The 21588-nt window shown below is 32.9% G+C and overlaps 1 protein-coding gene and 1 long non-coding RNA gene across 2 annotated transcripts in view; one reads left to right on the top strand and one right to left on the bottom strand.

Moving 5' to 3' along the window:
- LOC143255443 (paired box protein Pax-6-like) overlaps positions 1-20853 on the bottom strand; it is a 156285-nt gene extending 135432 nt beyond the window's left edge. The window contains exon 1 of the mRNA XM_076511115.1: positions 20834-20853. The gene's annotated coding sequence lies outside the window, so the exon portion shown is untranslated. The remainder of the gene's footprint in view (positions 1-20833) is intronic.
- On the top strand, positions 593-6353 carry LOC143257972 (uncharacterized). Its single transcript, XR_013032061.1, has 3 exons — positions 593-719; positions 3766-3900; positions 6178-6353. It is a non-coding gene; the product is annotated as an uncharacterized LOC143257972 (long non-coding RNA).
- Positions 20854-21588: the final 735 nt, after the last annotated feature.

The following is a 21588-nucleotide window of genomic DNA, read 5'->3' as shown; positions in this document are numbered from 1 at the left end:
TGGCTAGTGCAGATAGCCCTCGTGTAGCTTTGTGCGAAATTCGAAAAACAAACAAACATAAATATATTTTATTTCTGTCGTTTTCATACATAAAACAATAAGATTTAAAACAAATTATCTGAAACATAAGTTTTGTGGAAATGAAGTGTAACATTTGAAACAAGATGGTGTTAGTATACAATAACCTCATATTCCAGAAGCAAAGAAAGATATCAACATGTGAGTTCATTTTTGTTTTTTCTCTTCAACGTTTTTGTTTTTCATTTTCTAGTCGTTTCTGGGCTCTAATTTAACATTATTTCTACATCTTGTTTACGATGTTTTGTTTCTATATTGAATAAAGTTTTAAGGTAATGTCTGATATTATGCTAATTTAGTCCTTTCGCCAAGGTCAAATGGTTCGTTAAGTAAGCTTTAAATCAGAGCGTTGGTAGACCACGTGGGGGGCTTTTCATTTAATTTTGGTTTTGCAATTCCAATGAAAGTTATGGTATCATGTTTTTTAAATTTGAATTTAAAGTAGTAGTTTTGAGTATTTATATAGGAAGAGAGTATATTGAGGTAATTTCATTACTTTTTACTTTTACAAGGGTGGTTGTAATCGATAAGGCAAGAGCTGTTTGTGAACTAAATTCTTTTCATAAATAGCAACAAGACCATTCACTTGTCAAATCCTATGTATCGATCAACAGCTGTTTTGTGTGAGGAAACTGATTATGGTAAGTCCAAGTCTAATAGTAATAGATAGAAAAATGATTTACGTTGAATGATAATGTTTGTAGTACATTGTAAATCTGCGCCATTTAGCGTTTATTTACCTCACGTGCGTACTAACCTCTATTGTTCTAGCAGCTGGCGTATCTGTCTAAATCAGGATTATGCAGCGTGTAGTTGCTAAGGTTGTCGCTAATCCACAATGTAATTTATCCTCTGCACGTGTGAAATGTGTTCGTAATATCGCTTGGGAATAACATTTAACTATGTAACATTGATGACAAGAAAACACATGCCCAAGGAAATTTCCTCCAATCTGAGTATATAGAGATTCATCTAAGGAGCTATAAATCTCGTACCGAACCGTACATGGCCTAGAAGTTAACGTGTCTGAAACAAATGGTTCATGGTTCTCAATCCGTTGCCATGAAAACACGCTAACACTTTAGAGCCCTGCACGAGTTAAAATTATATGAGTGATCGTAAAATTCCACCATTCAGTCAAATAAGAGCAGGTCAAGAAGTGATGGTGACTGGTGTTGACTAGCTATCTTTAAAGCTAGGGACGGTGTAAGACTAACAATATATAGCTTTGCGCAAAATTCTAAAATACAAACGACCTTTCTTTGAGTCATTATATTGGAAGGAGGAACTTTACAGTGGTGTTCATTTCGACTTTTAGTACGAAGTCAGTTAGTAGGCTGACATCTTGATGCAGTTATGTTACATCATTACTGATGTAGTTTAAGTTGTGCGTTTCAATAATTCTCATCGATATTTGTCATCATACAAGTAATAGGCCACTTTACCAATACCAAAATATAAAACAAGAAGCGTTTAGTATACTAGAGTAATATATATATATATATATACAAGACTCAATAATTATAGTACTCTATTAACTAATTCTATTCACAGTTCGTTCTATAAAACGAGTATCATTCTAACGTTGCGATAGTTTTATTAACGATTATTTTAATGGCTAAAGAAAATGTAAGGTGTCGGTTCCAAAACCATTACTATTCCTAGACTGTTAGTGATTTAAGATAAAGTTCACAGACCTAAGATATAGGGCTATAAATCCTAATAAAACTATTCAGTAGTGATTGTTTTTTAGGCTTAGTAAAAGTGTTAGCAATCGTCTTTCGTTTACTTTTTTTCTCTACGTGCCAATGAAAGGCCAGCTATGTAAGGGTATTTAAGATACAAAAATATACATGAAACGCAAATTTTACACATCTCAAATTCCTTATTGAAGTAATTAAAATAACTTTGATTCAAAACATTTCGAGTCAAGGAATATCTAGTGTTTTAATTTATGGGAAAGCTGTTTTTAAAATTCAGTTTATGTTTTTTTATGTATTTATATCAATACCTGTCCATTGAAAATGTGAAATTTGGTTCACGCTGGTTTTACCACTGTGACAACTTCAACATGAAAACATCAAGTATTCAACATATCTTTCTTTATTTAACGTAATTTTTTCAAGACAAAACCAGCGATCGTAAAGCATAGAAGATGTTCATATGGATAATTGCATTGATTTTAGGGATTTTCAAAACTTGAAAATAAAATCAGATAGCTATAAAAATCGTTGGAAAACAAGTTATTGTGACTAGAGAATAAATAATACATGATACTATCCAGATTTATTGCAACTTACTTAGTATAAAAAAAGGTTTTTGTCTTCAGTGCTAAGTATCAAATAGGTACGGATCACTTTGGAATCAAAATTACTGAAGGGAATTTCGAGATAGCAATTGAAAGTTTACGTAAAAAGAACAACAGAAAACACGCACACAAAAACAGTAATAGATAAAAAAAAAAACATGACTTTATTAAGAGAGGAGATCGCCAGGTGATGAGTTCCAAATTCGAACTGACTGTTGATAGAGGTCAGATATGTATAAGATATAACTTTTATTACTACGTCTCAGTTCTCGAAAAGCGTGTGCGACACGTGCCGTTTGGCGGGAAGGACGACTGTAATCATCTTGACCCAGTTTTCTCGGAATTAATCTCCATATAACGGAAAGTTTGTCATAAACTGCTACAATTACATCATACCCAACAGCTACTTACAAAGTCTAGACGTTTGTTTCATTGTGTATCCTGTGAGAACAGAGCAGGTGCAATAATTTGTAACACAGTAATAAAGTTTTAGAGGATGTAGCACTTGTGTAACAGTTAGAAATAAAGGACACAATAGGCAACTCTCTAGTCTGTTCGTGGTTTCATAGTCATAGTCGTAATGTCATCTTGTTTGATGCAACATCAAACGCTCGAGACAACCCAAAAAGTTAAACAAGAAACCTTATGCTTAAATTGCTTTAATTAGAAACCTTAACAAAGAAAAATGTTGATATAAACTCTGTGGTCAATAAAACAGGTTTTTTGTCAGCTTCTACGGGAAGTTTCAACTTGTATGTTAACATGAATGTCGTTTTATGATTTGAATTAATGGTTTACAAGTAATGAGTTGACCCTGTAACCCTGACTAACACTAGTTGGTTACTTTGAGGGCTCGTAATAAAATACATGACTGCGGCACAAAAAACAATTCAGTACTATACTAGATAAGAAAGTGTTATAGAATGTTCCCAGTCTGTATTGACGCATTCCCAACGACACATTTCTGAAGGTTAGAAACTGTGGATAAATTGTTGTTAAAAACATTTTAATATGTTGGTCGTTTACTGTGTTCCAAAGAGATATAACACTTTAGCTAGTACAGTGGATAGTCATGGTAAAGGTTATTTAAAATGTGTTTTTTTCTTTTGTATGTGATAAAGTATATGAAACCACTACGAACAGGAATCTAAATGATGCACAAGGAAATTAATGAAGACACACTGTAAAATTATAAAACCCAAAATTCGTTGTTTATGATGTTAAAACGTGTAATTACATCACTCTAATACTGTAAATAAATTTATGAAATATATCCACAAAATACGGCAGAACTATAAAGTAACTTATGAAGTTAATCATAGATCGGAAGCTATGGTTAAGGTATAGGTTCATTGATAAAACTATTGTGTTATCCCTAGATCAGATTAATTGCTAGTTATGCTTCATCACGACCAGTAATTCAGAGTCATTGATATCTATGGTGTACTATCTTCAGAAGAATGGTGATGACTATGTTGTATTACCACCAGAGAAAAGATCAAAGTCGACTACAGGTATGTTGTGTTATATTCAGAGCATAGGTGAAATTAAGAGTAGAAACTGTTTTTCAGGGTGTAAATAAAATTAAACCCAGAAAGTTTATTTTCAAGTTCTATACTTGTTTCAATAAGTGCTGGTTTCTGTGTGAGCGTATTGCTTGTGTTAACTTTATAATAATAAGCTGATTTAAATTTTTAAGGTATACTTTGAGTTTCTTTTACAGTCTTGTTGTTAAAAAGTTAACTGGGCTTAATAACTAATGAACCAGTTTGATTGCCGTTTCTCTGAAGTGTAGATTAACCTCAACATGCACCTGCTGAGCTTACTGATTAAAATCATCATGTTGAATTACAAATCATACAGTCAGTAGGTGGCGCATGCACATTAGAGTAACTTTGCTTTCAAGGCTTTTTGAAACAGCAAATGCATAATGTATTGTGTATAATTTATTTTAATTTGAACAACAAAAATGTACCATATGATATGCGAAGTACAATTTTGTTGTAATCATTAGAAAAACTGTATGTAAAAGAACAGGTTGGCCACACGAGATAAACAAATATTCGTTAAAATATATATTTCACTATTCAACAAACCGAAACTTCAAATACTTTATTTGTATATGTAGCTACCAATGAATATTTTTATTTTACGGAATATTCCTACTTTCCTATTTGATCTCACTTATTTTATTTAACTTCGTTAATTTCTACAGAAATCGACATGTATGGATTAAGAATTGTTTTCACAAACATAATATAATATAATATAATATAATATAATATAATATAATATAATATAATATAATATAATATAATATAATATAATATAATATAATATAATACGATACAATATAATATAATATAATAGCACTCGGTTAAAAACTGAAGAAAAGAAGCAATTATTAATTCAGCAATAGCGTAATTGGTTTAAGAAGTTGTATCCTATAAAATCTGAGCTTTATCAATAAGTTCAAAACATATCAGTAGTCCTAATCTCTCACACACAGTTTCCTCAGTAAGTTCAAAACATATCAGTAGTCCTAATCTCTCACACACAGTTTCCTCAGTAAGTTCAAACACTTCAGTAGTCCTAATCTCTCACACACAGTTTCCTCAGTAAGTTCAAACACTTCAGTAGTCCTAATCTCTCACACCCAGTTTCCTCAGTAAGTTCAGACACATCAGTAGTCCTAATCTCTTACACACAGTTTTCTCAGTAAGTTCAAACACATGAGTAGTCCTGCTCTCCGCGTGTTTTGTTTTACCCTCATCATGCCACAAGCAGAACAAAATATACGGCCTGACGAACTAATGAATGAATATTTACTTTACACTTATTGTAAATGTTACAAATGTTGTTACCAGTTTGGTTATTAATTTTGACTTCATGCCTCGATACTCGATAGTAACCTTCATTAGCTTTAAGACTACGACACTATTATTTAAAACAGATCTGTACTTTACAGAATGAACCAAATTTTTTTCTAAAATATATGGTGGTGATTTTTTCTTTCTAAAACAGTGTTAATAATTTCCTTTATAGTAAAGTCATGGAACGTAGGTTAATAGTATTTTGTCATCACCCGCATGTACTCGGTACAGCCAAATCAAGCATCGTTATTTGCGCTGCTATCACTTGAGAGTAAAAGTTCTTTAACTGGGAGAAGTTCATAAAATTTAACAAATATGTGCTTAAAGGTTTGCAAAGAATGATGAATAATAACCGTCAACCCACTGATTCTTTTGAAAATTGAGCTAGAAACTTATAGTCTAGTTTGCTTGACCTAACCGATACTTGTGTATCTACACGTGCTTTCATCCTGTAGTTTTACCTGCTTGAAATAAGCCGAATGAAAATAATTAAACCGTCCAGCTTTACTCTTAGGTGAAGTTGTAGAAAACCTGTTAAACCAATAGCCCACGTGGGTCAAACTTAGTTGAAGTTGTGGAAAACCTGTCAGACCAATAGCCCACGTGGGTCAAAACTGAGGGATTTATTTTAAATAACTTTGCATATGGGGCTTATATTTAAATAAAATTTGACACCTAATAGTAGGTTGTGAAGATCTATCAATGTACCACATTAAAAGCACATAACATTTGAGTACGTTTTTTCTATCAAATGAACTTTCTGTACTTTAGGTTTGAGAAGAACGAGACGAAATTTAATCAAAATCGGATATCTTCTATCTCGTGTATGTTTTTAATGGGTTGCCTTGAAATTTGTTAGAAGTAAGAGTTCAGTAGAACACATCCACTAAAAATATGTTATAATTTGTATTATCACAGTCCGGGCTACAGAAAGTGTCAAGTTACTGAAGTATCACAACTGATTGATGTGGTCCACGACACACTACCGTGTGTTTTGATGTACTGAGCTGTTTGTGACAAAATGAATTATTGTATTGGCAGTATGGCTTATTGATGTACTTCATTGTTTCAGTAGTAAAACCGAAGGTGTGATCCCTCTGGTAAGCACAGTCAGCTTATTGTACTGTTTCGCTTACAATATTAAATCTTACAGTTGTTGTCTTTTTGTTACCGTATGTTTGCACTTTTGTCTTTATTTTATTTCTGTGTTTTCTGCTGAAAATTGTGAAGTAATAAATGAAAATATTTGTGATTTACTGTTTCATATTTCTCCTGCTAGAAGAATAATTTGTTTTTTTGTTTTTGAATTTCGCGCAAAGCTACTCGAGGGCTATCTGTGCTAGCCGTCCCTAATTTAGCAGTGTAAGACTAGAGGGAAGGCAGCTAGTCATTACCACTCACCGCCAATTCTTGGGCTACTCTTTTACCAACGAATAGTGGGATTGATCGTCACATTATAACGCCCCCAAGGCTGGGAGGGCAAGCATGTTTGGTGCGATCGGGATTCGAACCCGCGACCCTCGAATTACGAGTTTAACGCCTTAACACTCTTGGTCATGCCGGGCCTTAGAAGAATAACAGTAAGCGATAACATCCGTCCGAATGATCTTGGAGCGCGAAATATCATTTGTGCACGTTCTACAGCTGTATTGTGATAATGTTTATGTTGTACATACAGGTGTGTGAAACTAAACTCAGATATTTTTCTATAATTAAGTAGTTATATTTTATCGAAGCACACACATATATATATGTATATAACAATAAAACTAGCGAATTACGTTCAGCACTATTCTCTCCAAATTGTATGATATGTTCTGATCTTTTTATGAAAGTATACAGTACAGTTAACAATGGCCAATTAAATGGGTCTATACAAAGTTGTGCCAGACTAGGTTCAGTTGTAATTTCAGACTACATGCTATAAATATACGTTACATTTTGGATGAGGAATATATAATATATAATATACGCCTCCCTACCAGAGGTTGTATTAGTTTTATTAAAATGGTTTTGAGTAAGAAAACCAGCATATCACGTTCCCACTTTACCTAGTTTAAAGTTGCGGTGAAAGGTGATATATAAAAATTACATTTCGACATTGTTTGTCGTTTCACATCTTAAAAAGATGCTTAGCATCTCTTTCGAATGTAAAATATTTACACAAAGATCATAAACGTGTCTCAGCTCAGGGAATTTGAACTTTCAAGACAACAATATGTTTTTTTTATTTAACAGAATTATAAAACAAAGTATGGTGGATCAATTAGGGTTACAAGACTGCCCAGAAAGAGACCTACAAGAAGCCATACTATAGTCGTAATAGAATTTATGATCATGAATTCATCACATGACCAATCGAATGAAGAGTGTACGATAATGAATTACAGCAAATGACCAGTGAGAAAGAAGGATATACAATTAGAATTACGACATATGACCAATCAGAACAAATGATATACGGGAAATATTACACATATAACAATCCAAAATGTTGAATGTCTATGCTTGTATTTAATTATATATGTTAGAAAGAAGTGGCAGAGCAATATATATAAATTGTACGAAGAAAATGGTGTATTAGGAAAATAAAAAAAACAACAGAAAGTAATAGTATGATGAATAAGCGATCATAAACTCCAGAACGAATGTTACATTTATGGTTGTTCCTTCGTAATAGGGCCTGGCATGGCCTAGCGCGTTAAGGCGTGCGCTTCGTAATCTGAGGGTCACGGGTTCGCGCCCGAGTCGCGCCAAACATGCTCCTCCTCCCAGCCGTGGGGGCGTTATAATGTGACGGTCAATCCCACTTTTCGTTGGTAAAAGAGTAGCCCAAGAGTTGGCGGTGGGTGGTAATGACTAGCTGCCTTCCCTCTAGTCTTACACTGCTAAATTAGGGACGGCTAGCACAGATAGCCCTCGAGTAGCTTTGTGCGAAACTCCAAAACAATCCTTCGTAATAAGTCTCCACGATTAGTATTTCATCGTATAACATTATATGAATTATTACTATTGTTAACTTATATACCAGTATGTATATACATATAAAAGTAACAAACAGTTTATATATATATATCTTATTGCATGATAATTCTAAGTAAAACGCTGCTGTAACTCCAATGAATTTATATTATTACGACTACATCTGTGTTTGTGTGTGTGCATAAGCTTAGTACAAATGTGTATACAATTTAATTTCACTGATCTATGCATGTTTATACTAATGTCACAATGTTGTTGTTTGATTTCATTAGTATATCATTTTGTACTGAGTATGGCTTAGTGGTTAGCATGCCAAGCTACGGATCAGAGATATCATCGAATTGTTGTCATAAAGAACACACTGCCAGGCTATGGGCTCAAGATCTTATCGTATCATTGTCATAAATAAATCAATAATCCCGCATCTTGCTTTAAAACTGTAGATGCGTTATAAGAGTAACGGTCAAATCTAAAGTTAGCGAAGACTGTTGAAGATGGTCGTTGCATGTCTTTGTGTGAATATATAAAAATATCGCTTATTATTTCACAAGATTTTAACATAATATCATTTCATCATATCTCAGTATTTCAACGGCATATAGTTTCATCATATTCAGTATTTCAACGCTATATCGTTTCATATTACAGTACTTGAACACTATATTATTTTTGCATCTCTGTGTATTTCAACGTGTTATCATTTCATTTCTAACTATTTTTCAGTGTAATATTATTTCATATCTAACAGTATTTCAACTTTATGTCATCTCACATCTAAAATTATTTCAACGTAATATCATTTCATATCTAACAATATTTTAACGCTATGTTGTATTCACACAATACTTCAACGTCTACACTTTAAAAATCAATTCGAGTCCGAACGAGATATTTGTGCTTCAACAACAACAACAGTCCATGATTTACTTTTAGACATTTGTTTAAAACAAACAAATAGTTTCAATCGTTAAAGTATTGGCAAAACAAACAGAATCTCCTAAAGTCTTAAGTCAATTCTCAGACTGTTTCAGTCACAAGTTTAGATTGGTTTTGTAATTTATTCCACAGGCCATTTTACATTGTCAATGAGCGATATAACAAGCAATGAGTGTCTCTAAAAGACTGTTGAGGCTAGCTCCATACGTTAAAACTACCAGTATATGTGTTATTGAAATTTCAACTCTCTGTTGCGTAAGTGTTTGTAGATTTGTTTTTGTCTATAGCTGATACAATTGAAAAATTGTCTGTTGAAAAACAGAAATAGGCGCACAGATAATTACAATACTAAATACATCTACTTATTAACGTTACACGAGCTCGATTATTATAACTAAAGTATCATGAACTTGAATATCACGTTTATGGTGTATTAAATATTCTTAATGTCGCAGAGTTTTATAATAAAACTTTAACGTAAATTATTAATTTGTGAGTAAACGTACTGATAACACTCATCAGAACGTCTTTACCCCATACAGCGAAGAAATGTCTAGCAACGTGTCTTAAAAGATAACTTGTTAATAAAATAATACAAGAAAACCCATGCAATATGCAGAGACTTAATAACTCATATGTATAAGTTCTTAACAACTAAGTGTTGAGCAAACGAATTATATAGTACCACATTACCTTCAAAATACTCCACATCAAGCTGTAGACACCCGAAAATATTAAACATGTTTGCACCAAATTAACGCAGTCCAATAAAATCTGCTAAATTATAATATCAACTGATACATGGATTATATATGTAAAAACGGCTCGTTTGGGTTGAGAAAATTTTTTACGTAGAGGAGTGAACAACGTTTTGACCTTCTTCGGTAATCGTCAGGTACTCGAAGTTCCTTAAATATTGTTTAGTAAAAAATTTGTTTTTCTTAGATTCCATAAATATTGTTTAGTGTATACTTGTTTTTCTTGGATTCCATAAATATTGTTTAGTGTATACTTGTTTTACTTGGACTTCCTTAAATATTGTTTAGTGTATACTCGTTTTACTTGGACTTCCTTAAATATTGTTTAGTAAACTTCTGTTTTTACTCAAAGTTTATAAATCTTGCGTGGTAGACATTTGTTTTACTTGGACTTTCTTTGATATTGTTTAATAAATCTTTGTTTTATTCGAACTTTCTTAATTATTGTTTAGCAGTTATATCAATAAGTTGGACTAACTTGTGTCTTAAGTTGAACTAAATAGATAATCTTGTTAGAAAGACACAAATTTGTAGAGTGGCAGCGAACCACAAGTACAAATACTGGAGTGTGTGTGTGTGTTTTCTTATAGCAAAGCCACATCGAGCTATCTTCTGAGCCCACCGAGGGGAATCAAACCCCTGACTTTAGCATTGTAAATCCGTAGACTCACCGTTGCACTAGCGGGGGACACAAATACTCGACTAATATATTAATCTAAATTTATATTCCTTTCTCAGTGCCAACAAAAATCCCAGTTTTCAAGGCTAACCAACACTACCTTTCCCAATAATATTTACTTGTTTGAAAATTCAGATGATCATTTTATGCGTTCTTGTTTTATATCACAAAACATATTCATCATTCTTCAGGATTATTCTCTTCTGAACGTTTTTCAAAGGTAATTTAATATTAGAAGCGAGGAAAGACCTGTTATAGAACTAGAGATTTGTATGCAGAACGAGCCTGAAACACATCTAGTTAAACCTGTATATAATAGGTGAGCAAATCGCCATTATAGCGTTGGAACGTGACGGGTTAACGAATATTTTCTTTCATCGCATACGCACAAACACGTACACTGTACAAAACACCCTCAAGTGTGTAATACAAAATTTCAAAAGCTTTCAAAAGTGAAAGAAAAATGAAGAATTCTGTAATAACCTTTTTTTTTGCCAGGCTACTCTTTAAATTTGATTGGACACCAGGAGGTTATTGTTGGGTCAAGCAATTATTCGTATACAATGCTATTTTGTTTATTATTCGTAATTTCTTCATTGTATCTTTCATTTGTCCGAATTTCGCCAGAATATACTACACTGTGCTCTTTCGCTTATATTTATTTAAGAGATATATAATACAATACAGATATTCTTCTAGTAGTCTTATACAGATACTCAACAAAAAAACAAAACAACTAATTTTTTACATCCAGAAACCAAATGAAACGAGAGGTTATATAAAAAAGAAACCATTCACAGAGAATAAACCTTAAATCGTATTGTTGGTTTAACATGAATAATTTATTACACCCAGAAACCGGACGAAACGACACGTTATAAATAAGAAACCGTTCAGGAAGCTAAACTTTAAATCGTATCGCTAGTATTAACTATATTATAGTATCTGTGCTTCAAAACTTTATAATTTAGTTTCATAAAAATAACAAGTCATCACTGAGACTCCCCCTGCCATAATATCTTATTTACTGCTCCTTTTTATTTTGGGTGTATCTTAAATAAAAATAGAAACAGTGTAACAGCCGTTCCGGTGAGATCTTGAACGTTATTACATAATAGACTTACATCTGTTTTATTTTCTCTCTTGTTTTCCATTCAGAGCGTTTTCGTTACCCAAGAGTTTTAAATTATATTCTGAAAGTTTACTGGGGTGTTTGTAACATTCTTAAATCCTATTTTACGACAGGTGTAACAAATGTTACTGACAACATATTTACAAATTCGGTAATTAAACTGGCATTGTGACAAACACGAAAATGTTAGTGATGGCGTGATGTTAATTGTTTGGAGATAATAATGTACTGATACTAATTTACACCATGATGTTGGAAAAATACGTAGGCTCAAGAATTTTTGACAGAAATGAAATAGAATCTTTATAACTCGAGCACTTTCGAGAGGTGGACCTTTCTTCTACTAAATTACACCAGTAACCAATACACGATTTGTAATTAATTAAACCAACTGTTTCTGTGCTATGAAACTGAATCAACTTGTGATGGAAATTAATCTAAACCACTGTTAGATAAACACGTGTTTATGTCCACTTATAACTGACAAACCGCTGGACTGATTGCCACCAAACCTAGCTTGCACCCCTATGTGATAAAGTGGTTGGTGTTTGGACTTGACCCACCTTTGTTATTCCCGGCCACGTGTCTTCAAAATACATACCCAACACAGTTTTGAATAATGAAGCTTGAAATCGATCTATAGCAGTAGTTTAGCTTGATGTATAAGAAATAAACTTAGTTACGGTATAATTTAATGAGTATTCTGTTCTAACTATCATTTACAACATGGGTTAATTAGAATTTGGAAATGTTATTACTTGATTAAAATAAGTGTTCAGATGCAGCGAGAGTTATTGAAACCTATCATTAGCAAGTCCTGTAGTTTGTGTGTGTAGTACAACTCCTGTGCTATTTGGGCGGAAGTATCTGGCCAGCTACTATATGCTTTATAAGCACTTAGTTTCAATGCACGTACATACAGACTCCTGGAACTGAAGGACTAGGAAACTTAACGTTTACTTTACAGTTTACTTAAAGAGGTGAAGGTCACTTTGTTTCTCAGAACGGCTGGTATAGGTATTACCATGTTTACTGATAAGGGGAAAACAACATTTCAACCTTCCTGGATTAAGACCTGAAGATGACCTAGGAAGGTCGAAACGTTGTTCTCCCCTTATCAGTAAACGTGTTAATATCCATACCAGCCGTTCTGAGAAACATTTTTATTTCGAGTGGGTATCTTGTCATCAAGAATTAAGGTCACTTTATTTATTTAGGTAGTGACTCCTGCTACTTGTGTATCTCATTCAAGTTTCAACTTATATGTGCCGAGATTACTCTGAAACCACACTGTAATCCTCTAGGAACTCTGCTAGTAAGTTGTACACTAAGGAATGTTTTTAGGACATTATAGTAGTGATCTGTGGGAAGACACACTTTTGAAACTATATGTAAGACTGTGTAATAGTGATTCTGTGGAATCTTTACCTCAGGGACCCGTTTGTAAAGCATTATAGTAGTAATATAGGGAAGACACACTTTTGAACATTTATGGAAGGCTCTGTGGCAGTAATTGTGTGAAATCTACACCCCAAAATTTGTTTGTAAGGCATTATAGTAACGATTTATGGGAAGTCACATTTTCGAATCTGTTTGTAAGCCACTGTGATGGTTATTTTACAGAAGCTGTACTTTAAGTAGTGTTTGTAATTCATTATGTTGGTTATTTTAGGAAGTTGTATTTTAAGAAGTGTTTGTAATACAAGCTTAACCAGACCTGATCAGAAACATCTGGTATCTACAATTCAGCAGTAACTATTCTAGTGTAACCCGACCCGGCATGGCCAGGTGGTTAGGGCATTCGACTCGTAATCTGAGGATTGCGGGTTCGAATCCCTGTCACACTAAACATGCTCGCCTTTTCAGCCGGAGAGGCGTTATAACGTGACGGTCAATCCAACTACTCGTTCGTGGAAGAGTAGCCCAAGAGTTGGCGGTGGGTGGTGATGACTAGCTGTCCTCCCTCTAGTCTTACACTGCTAAATTAGGGACGGCTAGCGCAGATAGCCCTAGAGTACCTTTGCGCGAAATCCAAAACAAACCAAACCAATCTAATGCAATCATGTCAGTAAGGGTATTGTAGTAGTTGATTGGATATTGGTTAGCGTGTTATAATAACTGATAAACTACAACTATAAGATGAAACCACAGAGCAGAAGGTATAGAACTATGAAATTATTTGCACATTTTTTTTTTATAAATAAGCAAAGAAAGAGAAACAACATTCATCTCAAAGCAGTTCATTGTATCAAATGCCAGTCGTAAAAACAAGAGGTACACTATATATTATACTGATAATAAGATTTGTATTTAGGGTTATTTCATTACAGCAAAGCATTGATCTCCAACGTTCCTGCTTTTCAAATTACATCGACAGTAACTGTCGCATTTAAAAAAAAAAAAAACTGTTCTAAAGTTCATGTTAAGCACGTTCCGTGTATGAGTAAATATACATGTTCTACAAATAACTCTCACCGGTATAATACTAGTCTGCTTGACAGCTGGGAGTTCATCATTTTGAAACTAGCAGGTGGTTCAAATTCGGTTTATGTTTACATGCTATTTGAAGGAAAAGTAGTTGTGCTAATAAATTATTCTGTGCTGATAAGTACATTTCGAACATAACATCGGGATTTGAAACCTAATTTCTTCCGCAGCTAAACGTTTTACTCTGGAATGTTCGTCTTTATTCTGTTTAGTCTTAACCAGCTACTGCTCAATTATTAAAATTAATTTCTCACATATTACGTTGTATTGGGATTACATTACTTCAGTTAGTTGTATTATTTTCAAATGAAGAGTGTGCTAATTGAAAGCTATAATACGAGGGTGAAACAAGAGAATAAAACTGTCATAAATGTGATTATAAGGTTAACCCATGGTACCAATGGTAAATCTGGATATAAGTTATTGTGGGATTTCAAAGAGCAAAACAGACCAGTAGTTGAAGGAAAGATTCATATTAAATACTTCATGAGATATCCTGACTAGGTAGTTATTTTAAAAATAGCCAAGAGTGCTGATTTATGATTTGTATGGTTAAGTATTCTCTTTACTAAAAATCAAGTCAGTGACTGGTTCAGTATAAGATTCTGATATCATGTAAATAACGAGCTGTTGTAGCTATAATAAAACATATATGTACAGTCAGATCCTTATATCATGTAAATAACGAGCTGTTGTAGCTATAATAAAACATATATGTACAGTCAGATCCTTATATCATTTAAATAACGAGCTGTTGTAGCTATAATAAAACATATATGTACAGTCAGATCCTTATATCATTTAAATAACGAGCTGTTGTAGCTATAATAAAACATATATGTACAGTCAGATCCTTATATCATTTAAATAACGAGCTGTTGTAGCTATAATAAAACATATATGTACAGTCAGATCCTTATATCATGTAAATAACGAGCTGTTGTAGCTATAATAAAACATATATGTACAGTCAGATCCTTATATCATGTAAATAACGAGCTGTTGTAGCTATAATAAAACATATATGTACAGTCAGATCCTTATATCATTTGAATAACGAGCTGTTGTAGCTATAATAAAACATATATGTACAGTCAGATCCTTATATCATTTGAATAACGAGCTGTTGTAGCTATAATAAAACATATATGTACAGTCAGATCCTTATATCATTTAAATAACGAGCTGTTGTAGCTATAATAAAACATATATGTACAGTCAGATCCTTATATCATTTAAATAACGAGCTGTTGTAGCTATAATAAAACATATATGTACAGTCAGATCCTTATATCATTTAAATAACGAGCTGTTGTAGCTATAATAAAACATATATGTACAGTCAGATCCTTATATCATGTAAATAACGAGCTGTTGTAGCTATAATAAAACATATATGTACAGTCAGATCCTTATATCATGTAAATAACGAGCTGTTGTAGCTATAATAAAACATATATGTACAGTCAGATCCTTATATCATTTGAATAACGAGCTGTTGTAGCTATAATAAAACATATATGTACAGTCAGATCCTTATATCATTTAAATAACGAGCTGTTGTAGCTATAATAAAACATATATGTACAGTCAGATCCTTATATCATTTAAATAACGAGCTGTTGTAGCTATAATAAAACATATATGTACAGTCAGATCCTTATATCATGTAAATAACGAGCTGTTGTAGCTATAATAAAACATATATGTACAGTCAGATCCTTATATCATTTAAATAACGAGCTGTTGTAGCTCTAATAAAATATATATGTACAGTCAGATCCTTATATCATTTAAACAACGAGCTGTTGTAGCTATAATAAAACATATATGTACAGTCAGATCCTTATATCATTTAAATAACGAGCTGTTGTAGCTATAATAAAACATATATGTACAGTCAGATCCTTATATCATTTAAATAACGAGCTGTTGTAGCTATAATAAAACATATATGTACAGTCAGATCCTTATATCATTTAAATAACGAGCTGTTGTAGCTATAATAAAACATATATGTGCAGTCAGATCCTTATATCATTTAAATAACGAGCTGTTGTAGCTATAATAAAACATATATGTACAGTCAGATCCTTATATCATTTAAATAACGAGCTGTTGTAGCTATAATAAAACATATATGTACAGTCAGATCCTTATATCATTTAAATAACGAGCTGTTGTAGCTATAATAAAACATATATGTGCAGTCAGATCCTTATATCATTTAAATAACGAGCTGTTGTAGCTATAATAAAACATATATGTACAGTCAGATCCTTATATCATTTAAATAACGAGCTGTTGTAGCTATAATAAAACATATATGTACAGTCAGATCCTTATATCATTTAAATAACGAGCTGTTGTAGCTATAATAAAACATATATGTACAGTCAGATCCTTATATCATTTAAATAACAAACTGCTTTAGCTATAATAAAATAGGTATGTACATGTGAAGAAATATTTGGCTTGAAAATCGTCCGAAATAACTGTCTTCCTTGTTTCCTGTTTGGAGAATTTCTAATAATCTCTGGATCGAACCTGTAACATTTTCATTATTCGCTAAGTGTTGAATTATAAGTTATTTTTGGCGCTGCATCACATGTAATACTAACACAAAGTACGTAGTGAGATAAGTGTATCGTTTTAAACTGTGGTTTGTGAGTAAACTCATTTCAGTCCTGATTAGACACTATAAAATTACGTATTAAAACCAAAATATTTTGTCATATAAAGCTGACGTAATTATGTAGTTTTCACTGATTCTTGGCTCAGAGTGTATTAGGTTTGTTATTGTGACAAGTAATGCTTAGATTGTCATGTGTTCGTTTAATTATTCTGTTGCTCACAATTACTAAGTTTGTTCAATTGATTGTTTCTTGGTGTTTACTACTGTGACATACAATTGTTTCTTATAGGTTATTAGTTAGGTATTTTCTGTAACAGAACTTTCTTCAACTTGTTATCTTACTGTGTTTTAACTTAAATGTTGTATGTTTGGCTTTTCGCTGGTCGCATTTTTCATTTTCCACGGTAAAACTCTTCAATAGATGGAATACAGAAATATATAAAAGCTAAGGCTCCGAGACCTAATTATTGACCAAATACTTATGTTATGATAAGAATTGTTTCAGATATTCTGTTTCAATCAAAACATGTTTCGTAGTCTTACATACGAAAATAAACTTTCATATTAGTAAGTTTATCATATTTTACTCTGTTATAACACTTTTTCTTGTATTTAGGATATTTGATCACTTCTGACTGTGATTTATTACTGCTATTCCGAGATTATGATATTTGATCACTTCTGGCTATGGTTTATTACTTCGGTTCTAGATTATGATATTTAATCACTTCTGACTGTGATTTATTACTTCGGTTATAGATTATGATATTTGATCACTCCTGACTGTAATTTGTTACTTCGGTTCTAGATTATGACATTTGATCACTTCTGACTGTGGTTTATTACTTCGGTTTTAGATTATGATATTTGATCACTTCTTATTGAGGTTTATTACTTCGGTTCTAGATTATGATAATTGTTCACTTTTGATTGAGGTCTATTACTTCTGTTCTAGATTATGATATTTGATCACATCTGACTGTGATTTATTACTTCTGTTCCAGATTATGATATTTGATCACTTCTTACTGTGATTTAATAGTTCGGTTCTAGATTATGATATTTGATCACTTCTGACTGTGGTTTATTACTTCGGTTCTAGATCATGACATTTGATAACTTCTGACTGTGATTTATTATTTCGGTTTTAGATTATGATATTTGATCACTTCTGACTGTGGTTTATTACTTCGGTGTTAGATTATGATATTTGATCACATCTGACTGTGATTTATTACTTCGGTTCTAGATTATGATATTTGATCACATCTGACTGTGATTTATTACTTCTGTTCTAGATTATGATATTTGATCACTTCTTATTGAGGTTTATTACTTCGGTTCTAGATTATGATAATTGTTCACTTTTGATTGAGGTTTATTACTTCTGTTCTAGATTATGATATTTGATCACATCTGACTGTGATTTATTACTTCTGTTCCAGATTATGATATTTGATCACTTCTTACTGTGATTTAATAGTTCGGTTCTAGATTATGATATTTGATCACTTCTGACTGTGGTTTATTACTTCGGTTCTAGATCATGATATTTGGTCACTTCTGATTGAGGTTTATTATTTCGGTTTTAGATTATGATATTTGATCACATCTGACTGTGATTTATTACTTCGGTTCTAGATTATGATATTTGATCACATCTGACTGTGATTTATGACTTCTGTTCTAGATTATGATATTTGATCACTTCTGACTGTGATTTATTACTGCTATTCCAATTTAAGGATCTTTGAACAAACTTATGACTATCAAATCATGGCTACAAGTTTTAATTTGAGAAAATATTTTAGAGATAAAACTGTTCAGAAGAATGAAATAGTTTGAATCACGGATTTTTTTATATATGTGTGTGTTTCTTGTCTCTTTCTGTTCATAAAGGTGTTAGTGTTCCTTAGAAGCAGATTTTGAAGGCTTTGTGCTCGTGTTGTTCTATACCTCAAATAGTAAAACACTGAAAATCATGTGTCCTAGATGTATGATTTAACCATGTGGTTTCCGACTAAGTTCCCACAAGGATAATTTACTTTTAAAAGTTATTATTATAAAACGACTCAAGTAAACATCAGTCCGAAAAGTATGTATTGTAATATTTCTTACCATCTTTCGGGAGAAATACTGAAACACAATGCAACAGAGAAAATAGTTAGGAAATACAAATGCAATGTGATATAAACAAATATTACATCGTTGTATGTGTGATACAGTTAATTTTTTCGAGTTATCAAGAACCCAACTGATGCTTGCTAACGTTTTCTGTCTGAATGTCACTGCAAAATACCAAATAAGAAGCTGTGCTATCCTTAAATTGTTTAACATGATTTTCATAAGTTTATAACAATTCCAGGAAGTGTTCTTACTCCCTTTAAGACCTTAAAACTTGGGACAGCAGTAAGTCTACTGATTTACAGCACTTAAGTTAGGGGCTCGATTCCCCGCGGTGGAAACAGCTATAAGAAAACATATACAGACCTATATAGCACTTTCAGAAAGTGTTCTTACTCCCTTTAAAGCTTAAAAAGTTGGGTATTTTGTTTTATTTGTTTGTTTCTGTATTTCGCACAAAGCTACACGAGGGCTATCTGCATTAGCCGTTCCTAATTTAGCAGTGTAAGACTACAGGTAAGGCAGCTAGTCATCACCACCCACCGCCGACTCTTGGGCTATTCTTTTACTGACGGATAGTGGGATTGACCATCATATTATAACGCGAGCAGGTTTGGTAAGACGGAAATTGAACCCGGATCTTTCAGATTGCGAGTCGAGCCCTCTAACCACCTGGCCATGCCTGGCAAACTGGGGATACTAACAAACATGTACAATAATTTCAGAAACTGTTCTAACTCTCTATGAAACCTTGATTTTTTTACTTTGGCCTTGGCTTACATTCTGAGGTAGGCATGTTTAACACAGAAACTCAACTCTTGTGTGTACTTAATAATTATGGCACACTGCGATACAAGTTGTTAAATGATCAACTGAAGTACTCAGCATAAGAAATTAGTAATCTGTATTTAACCGGATTTGACTGATGTATGAATAAAGCGTAAAATGTCCGTAGTTCCCACGAAACTACAATGATACCAAACTTTCCACGAATCTCCGTATAATTGGTGCTACATTTGAACAAATGTTATCAGACTCAGCAAAGAGATCCTAAACATAAAATATTAATTAGAACGTCTACTAGTTCTTAAATATATGGCATGATTTAGCTGCTTACTTGCACGTTCTAGACAATTTTGCGTAGCACACATACTCGAGTGATTGTTTTATAGTTCGTTATCCACCGACGGAACACCTGTAATTTTAAGGACTTAAACACTTAACTCCGGAGCTTGAACCCCTTCGGTGGATACAATTTTCTATAGTTCAGTGTACATCTGTGGAACAGTAGTAAGTTTACTGATTTACGACGCTAAGTTCCAAGCTAGATTCCTTGCGACATACACAGTACTAATGATTCTTTTATATTTCATTATTCTCCGGAATGGGGGGTTGAGGTGGAACAGCGATAGTTTTACGGACTTACAACTCTAAGTTTACAGGGTTCAGTGAACACAGCACTAGCGATTATTTTATATTTTCCGTGTCCTCTGGTGGGATAGTGGTAAGTTTACCTACTCACAACACTTTAATTCCTTATGGTGGAGTGCACAGCTGGATGTCTGAGGACTCATACCGCTAGAAACCGAGTTGAGATACCCGTAGTGGGCAGAGCACAGATAACCTACAGGGTATCTTTGTGTTTAATTTTAAACATACAACCCCTGCGGTACATATAACAGATAGCACAATGCGGTTTTGCTTTGGAACAAACAAACAAGTTAATTCAGTCATTACTCTATAATTGCAGGTGAAGTCAGTGCAAGACTATATAGCTGGCATGTATAGGCTTAAATAAGGTTATCACACATTTAAAAATACATGTCTATTTATTTACTTACCTCACTTAATTTGTCATAGAACAGCGTCCATTACAGTCCATTACAGTTGTATTTCACCAAAATATCTCACAGTGTTTAACGGTGATTTTAGAATTGCAGAACGAATGTTCCTCGACTGGTGCTTTGAATATCCAACAGAAATAAAATAAAACTACAGTACAATACATAATAAATACTAAATTTTAACAATCATCTTGTACTCAGACAAAATACTAAAAGTTGGCTTAACACTGGCATATGCTAATTTTTTTTAAATTGTTATCGGAACTTATTTTTCCTTTACCACATATTTTGTGTGAAGTTAAAAACCTATATTTTGGCTTTCACGCACAGCACAATATTCTTAATATTTTAAGTAGCCTGTATCCTTTTTAAACCTCAGGTCTTATTTTCTTAGCAAACTAAATTAATGAATACAAAAATATTAAATCACAACAACGTACTTATTAAGAGTATCGTACCGTATAATAAAACATGGCATGTTACTAATATCTTCTTCCGTTATCGGGGGAGTATGGCATAGATTTACATTGTTGTCACGTAGTTTGACAGCTGGTTTTTAAAACAGTCTGCCCTCCATCTGTCCAGTGATACTGCTTACCAAAAGTCTTAAAAAGTGAATGTTGTTACTTACAGGACAAAATAACAAACAAAAGTGAATGTAAAATACGATTTTAGAAAATGTAACGATCATACATAATCTTTTTTACCATACCTTATTGTGAATAAGTTTTGTGAAAACAGATATAATAAAA

The sequence above is a fragment of the Tachypleus tridentatus genome, chromosome 7 (genome assembly GCF_004210375.1).
Source record: "Tachypleus tridentatus isolate NWPU-2018 chromosome 7, ASM421037v1, whole genome shotgun sequence".
Lineage (NCBI taxonomy): Eukaryota > Metazoa > Arthropoda > Merostomata > Xiphosura > Limulidae > Tachypleus > Tachypleus tridentatus.
Note: the sequence above shows the minus strand (reverse complement) of the source record. Positions and strands in the feature narration are given on the sequence as shown.